The sequence below is a fragment of the Bombus vancouverensis genome, chromosome 17 (genome assembly GCF_051014615.1).
Source record: "Bombus vancouverensis nearcticus chromosome 17, iyBomVanc1_principal, whole genome shotgun sequence".
NCBI classification, from domain to species: domain Eukaryota; kingdom Metazoa; phylum Arthropoda; class Insecta; order Hymenoptera; family Apidae; genus Bombus; species Bombus vancouverensis.
Genome location: NC_134927.1, coordinates 1,619,829 through 1,626,898, shown reverse-complemented (window position 1 = coordinate 1,626,898; position 7,070 = coordinate 1,619,829). Strand labels below are relative to the sequence as shown.

The 7,070-nt window shown below is 37.2% G+C and overlaps 1 long non-coding RNA gene across 1 annotated transcript; it reads left to right on the top strand.

Annotated features, from left to right (window-relative positions):
* The first annotated feature begins 427 nt into the window (after nucleotides 1-427).
* On the top strand, nucleotides 428-1,820 carry LOC117165547 (uncharacterized). Its single transcript, XR_013060571.1, has 2 exons — nucleotides 428-913; nucleotides 1,405-1,820. It is a non-coding gene; the product is annotated as an uncharacterized LOC117165547 (long non-coding RNA).
* Nucleotides 1,821-7,070: the final 5,250 nt, after the last annotated feature.

Sequence of the window (7,070 nt, the reverse complement as noted above, 5' to 3'; positions counted from 1 at the left end):
AAGAAAGGAGAGCAGTAAGAACAAAGAGACCCGGAGACCTCAGCAGGGTTAAAAACAACATGAATTTAATTTCTAAATATATATACTCGATGGATATTTGCACCGCATTAGATCGCGTCTCAGTATCATGGCCGGGTTTGTGCCCGTTACTCCTCGGTTTGAGGCGAATTCGCAGCAAAAGTACAAAATGTGGCTTGACTTCTCGTCTACGCATCGTGTTTAACCTGACAGATCCTTGAGTTAATGCTTGAAAGCTTAAACTTTCAGACGTAAAGACCTGTTTCGGATATTGATCAATGAATCTGTGTATATAACTGAACAATGTTGTACAATAGCACCTCCTATAACGCTAGAATTATAACGCAAGAATTCAAGAGCGCAAAAGAATATAATTAAATAAATATGCAGTCTTTTCTTAATATGACAAAATAATATGCGACCCACAATAATAACTGTTCACAATACCAACTCATTATCGCACAAGAGTTAATGCAAAACCGTGCATCGAGTCAATTCAAAGACTTACATATTTTCATATTAGAAAAGAGTCATTTCCTGCAGCTTCTTAATCGCGTTATATGGAAGCATTGGCGTAATTTTTAGTCCACGTTAGAGAAGCATCGTCTCATACGGGATCCGACCGTATATTATTTTCAATTAGCATTCTTTTAATTATCTTGATCAAATACAAACATATCATATATTCTATCGGTTTAGAAATATATCTGAATAAGTGAATGACAAACACTTAAATTGCAGGTTAATGGACATGAAGTTCCGCTTACTGATCCACCATACGTAGCAGTTTACGAACTGACATCGTTACTTGAGCATAACTGTAAAGCAAATTGCTCGAAAAGTTTCACTGATACTGGAGGGCTGATTATTCATGCTGCAGTACCTATTGCAAAAGGTGACTATATTATATATATATATTCTATAAAGTATAGTAATATAGAGGGTGTTCGGCTACAGGTGTAAAAGAATTTAAGGGGTGATTTTTGAAGAACAGTAAAGATGGAAATCAAGAATAAAGAAATTGCGTTTTCGGCTTTGTTTTTTAGTTATTGTTAGTTAAAATTACCTAAAATGCCCCTATACGCATGCAAATCTCCTCACATGGACGAGAATAAGTCAGCTGCCCGGTCAGCCATCAGGCTGCACAGCGATTCTCAAATCGAACGATATGTGTGCAACAGCTTACCCGGTACAAGTCGTAGAGAGGAAGATCATGACATTCGAAGACGTAAACTATCCCGCGCAACATTTTATGAGAAAAATCGTAGATTAAAAGTATTATACCAGTCTACTAATTAAAATCCATAACAACATAAAACTCATGAAATTTTCAAGTAGAAAGATTAACGTCTTCTCTAATCTTTTGTGTTTATAAATAATTTGTAGCGGCATGGGCCACGGAACTTTCCAACGGCTCTGGATACAAAGCGCGACGCCGTCAAAACGCAACACCGACATGCCCAATGTACCATCGATATCTTCACGCTCTTTCCGCCGAATTCTCGAAGGAGCATACACATGCCAGCCGCGGCGGCACAGCTAATGGATGCATGTTAGTGGGGGATATCGATGGGCAACAAAGGGAAGAATCCGTTCGATCCAGAACAAAAGGGCAGTCAGTCTGTCTTACGCCGTTAAATGTATAACTCCTCAGTACCATTGCATAGCAACGCGTCGAATGATCTCTTGGTGTCTATTGTTACTTGTTAATTGTTACCAATTATTTGTTAATCGTATCTGTTAATTGTTATTTGTTGACTCTGACTGTTAATTCGTTCTTAATAAGCAATTGTTCCTTAAAACATCTGAGTATTTCTTACGCACCTATCGCGACACACCACCTCAAATTAATAAATAGTAACACATATAAACAATGTTTATTGTTGTTGTTACATGTTACACAGAAAAACCACACACGCGCCACAAGTGTTCAGCCTGTACATAGAAAAATTGTAACGAAAATAGCAATCGTTTTATGTTACAGTACGTGTTCAATATATGCTCCATTTTCTTGGAAACGAAATACACAATAAGCACGGTACATACAACACGCACTGTATACACTACATACTCATCACACACCCAAATCACTCGCGTTGGAACTAACAAAAGAAATTCAAAAAATAAAAAGAATAAAAAAATAAAGGAAATAAAAATATTCAAAAAATTAAAAGTGAAGAAGCCCGAAAAAATCTACAGCGGAATAACTTAAACCTATATTGAATCTACAATTAACTCCAGCTTTATGTTTATACAATTCTCCTGACTACAACATGTTACATAACAAGGTAGCAGTGGAGAGTTCGTTCAGAAAAAAGTTTACGATATTCTTTACCAACGCTTTCATTTTCTTTGTATAGTTTTCTCGAAATTAACCAGGGTCAGGCACGATAGCTGAGGTGCTTCTTTCAAAAGTATTGTTGGGTATACCTACTTACCAGAAACTTAAAAGAGTTATTCAATACTATAAGTATAATTTTTTATTTTGCTGCACATTAATTTGTGTTGAGGTTTTTATATATGTCGGAGATGAAAGGACACCGGAGCCTTTCTTCGGAATTCTTCGGAAAACCCCCAATATTTTAGCCTCTATAACTTAACTCGATTATAATTGTTCGAGATTTGTGATAATGAGCTTGGGCTCGAGGCGACAACAAGTCGCTGAACGTAGCCGTGGTTACGGGATGAACGTTTTTACGTAACATAGGGATGGAGTAATTCTATAGCTCTCCTTAAAAGAAATAGCTGTAGCGGCACGCCACAGTAAACATTCCAACGGTTTCTGTCCTGTGGCTCGCCACACGCAGACCCTATTCTTCGAGCAAGATGATTACCAGATGTCAATGCATCTTCACAGTACATGTTTAGCTAGCCTGAGGAGCCGCTGTAAATCTTAGGATTTAATTAACTAAAGTCCTTCAAACAAACAAACAGTCTTTGTCCCAACTACGGGAAAATAGGGGAAATCTATTTTTCTCACGAACGACGCTTCCCGCTAGCAACTTTCCCTCAAGGGCGGCTAGCATCCATCTCTAACCACCAACATGGAAATTGACCAATTAACAGCAACATCAATTTCTCTCACTTTCCGAACGAAGACGTCTCTCCACGAATCCGATGATCTCGTGCTCTTAGACACGCCCCATCATAGTTTTCCTCGACAGCGTCACCGTGACGGAAAGTCACTCTTGCTGGTGTACGAGCTCTTGGGCGAGTTAACTACGCCTTGTTATCTGTGATTACTCCACGCTTGGTGTCAATTCCAACTTAGACTTTCACGAAGAAATAAGCCTACTAACCCGTTGACTGCGGATTCGTTATCGAGTCTTAGACCAATGTCACAAGTGTCTAACCATCGTGATTCTTCGCCAATTCTGTAATATCTTTATTTGTGTCAATAAACGTCACTTCAGTGGTGTAAGAAGATGGATAGCTCCAGTGAAGATTCGTTACATACCCCAAACCCTTACTATGATAGCGACCCGGACCCGTGTTACGGTCATGATTCGACGTATATATATCGGAATAGAGAGAGCAAACGTGTGAATTAATGTATTATAGAAATACTTTATTCAGAAATGTTAGAAATTAGAATTTCCAATAGTTTCTATTCGATATGATAATGTATTGATAGATGGATTTATTACAGTGGATTAAACCGCAAACGATGATTACTTAACGTGCACTTAATGCAGTAGTATGATATGACAACTCTCGATTAACGACTCTTGACTCTGGACTTTCCGGTGAAATGAACATCAATGGCTGCGGTGCTAAAATATATCGATGGCCGTTAGACCTATTGAAGTTTTCCGACCTTTTCGACTTGTCGGCATTTGCGCTTTATCATCGACATTATCCGTATGTCGGCGATCTTTCCGCGGCACTATAATAGAAACCAGAAAAGCCGCTGTAAAGAGGATCGTTGTGCCAAAAACTAAACACTAGAGAAGATGTAGAGTTTTCCTAGAAGTGAGATTCAGTTCAACAATTTGTATTATTACACATTACTCCATAAAACGACCTTTTTATTCTTGATTTTCATCTTATTTTAGCTTTAATAATCACCCCCTAAATTTTTCTACATCTGTAGTCGAACACCCTGTATATAACTCGTTGTTCAGAAGAAGGCACTTGGAAAGAATGTAGCTTTCATTTTTGTTGTTTTGGATAGCCCCAATCACAAAAATAGATATGCGTGTCGGTTAAAAACTTTGCATCTACAAGTAAGACCATACGGCATCGTGTGATGGTGAGCGAAGTAGCAGAGTAATGCTCTTGCTACTCTGCAGTCTCAAATATCATTTTCTGAGCAACAAATAGTACGGCATATTCCAGTCTTTTGTGCAAAACGGTGTTGGCATATGCTATGACTAAAAATAAGGGGAAATTGTTGTGCTAATGCATTTCTAAAAAATTAGAACACAAAGGCGAAACAACCGACTAATTTTTCGTTCGATAAAAGATACAGATTGACGATATTTATATCAGTTTTATTTGTTCCAGTCGAAATGCAAAAAACGTAAACTCGTTATATTACAAACTTCTCATTGATTTCTTTATATTGATTCCTGGCGTGCATTAAATCTTGTTACATGAATTTCGTCGTTTACAATTGCCCGCAATTAAAAATCTGGTTGAACCAAAGAATTACTCGACGTTGTTGAGGTGCGACATTGTTGGTACTCGTTGCCTATTATATTTAAACGAAAATTTCGCTAATTTCGTATCATCATTACAACTTTTTAATAAAAAGTTTATAAGCCTATGTTTATATGGTTCTTTTATTCTTAATTATAGAATACGCTGGAAATGTTTTACGATGAGTGACTAGAATACTCTATATTACACGTGTGCATATGTGTGTTGAACATTTCGACTCTGCTTAACAAATGATGTTATTGAACGTTTTGTCTGTCATTCCGGCAAATGTGTACGCTGAGGCAAAACGGCTGACGTCTACATAAACATTTTGTAGTGTAAAGTTAAATTGTTTATCATTTATCCAGTATTTCTACATATTAACCTATTTTACCGTTTTGATATTTACAAATAATTTGATATCACATATTTATATGTCGGGTTGGCGTTGTGGGTAGGGTTGTGGCTGTTTTTATGAATCTTCATTAAAATTAGCCATCGTTGTGGTATAACAAAGATACAGTTTATTAACACAAGTATGGATACTACAGACTTGACAATTAACGACGGCGACTGGGCACTCGCGACTCTAATGACAATAACCTCGGGTTCGATATCCGCGGTCAACGGGATAACGAATTTATTGTTTCGTCAAAGTCTAAGTTGGACTCTATGTTAGAGCGTGAGAAATTCACTGATCAAAACGCTGTGTAATTAGTTGCTGAGAGTGCGCGAGAGAGAGTGTCTCTCCGTCACGGTGATGTTGCAGAGGAAAACTATAATGGGGTGTGTCTAAGGGCATGAGATCATCGGATTCGTCGAGAGAGGCCTTCGTTCGGAAAGTGTTGGAAATTGATGTTGCTGTTAATTGGTCAATTTCCATGTTGGTGGTTAGAGAAGGATGCTAGCCGCCCTTGAGGGAAAGTTGCTAGCGGAAAGCGTCGTTCGTGAGAAAAAAATTAAGTTCCTCTATCTTCCCGTAGTTGGAACAAAGACTGTTTGTCTGTTTGAAGGACTTAAGATTTATAACGGGTCCTCGGGCTAACTGAACATGTACCGTGGAGATGCGTTGACATATGATGATCGTCTTGCCCGAAGAATAGGGCCTGCGTGTGGCGAGCCACGGCACAGAAACCGTTGGAATGTTTAATGCCGAGTGCTGCTACAAGTATTTCTTTTAAGGAAAGCTATACTATTACCCTATATCTTTGTTAGACAAAACGTTTATCCCCCTGACCGCAGGTACGTTCGGCGACTGGTTGTCGCCTCGAACCCAAGCTCACTATTACAAATATTGAACAAATGCAATCGGATTGACTAAAGAATCTAGATTATAATTTTAAGGGTTTTTCCCAAAGTTCCAAAGGGTGGGCTCTGGTGTCCTTTCATCGCCGACATATAAATGACCTGTATATATACATATAGAAGCATCATTATGACTAAGAACACGCAAAGCAATTTTTAAAGAAGTAATAGGCTCTTTTAATTGGTTCTTAACTGTACACACAGGGTAGTTTTCACGAAAGTCGGCGACGAGAGTCGACAAAAAGACGTTGAGAATACCAAATAAATTTTATAGAAATTAGTCACAGTACTATTACAAAATAGATTTCAATTACAAACTGTTGATTACATATACGAGTAGTGAAGTTCATGTTGATTGAAAATATTACAATGTCGATTGAAGAAAATTACAGCAAAATAATTTTCCAATATTTATGTAAATATCCATGCTTATCTCTTCCTCTCTTTCTAAGTAAGACAATAAGTAATTTAAAATATTAGCTTTTGTTACAGCCATTCTTCAAAACATAAACGAATCATCAACTATGTGGACATCTTTATATGTTACGATAGAAATTTGCTAATAATTGGATTGAGTGTTTTTATGCAAATTCATCTTCTTGAGAATATAGGTAGGGAGGAATCTCGGTAGAAAATTCTTTTATCACATTATACGCACTTTGTGTAATTTTACACTTTAAAATTTCCTATGAATACGTAATATGGACATCTACTGACAATATTTAATATACGGAATGAAGGTAACAGGAACCACTTCGATCACTGTGTATGTCATGATTTTCGTGACAAATTTTTCAGATATAAGTTGAATGGTTTCAAGATGCGCAGAAGGTCAAGTTTTGATTTTTGTCAACTGCTTGAATTCAAGTTACTATTTTTAGAGTTATTGCAGTGGCTTCAGTTATGCCACATATAAACTAATGGTTTTTAATATTAATAGGTTAATTCTTTTTTATATAGAATTATGAGTTGGATAGACTAACATAATAAAAGGTATATGATTTCATTTAAGAAGACAGATCTGGCCTTCATATGTATTTTACGCATTCTCCTACAAAGACACTAATCGCGTCAAATTCTGTCCTCCTTGAAACCATTCAACTTTT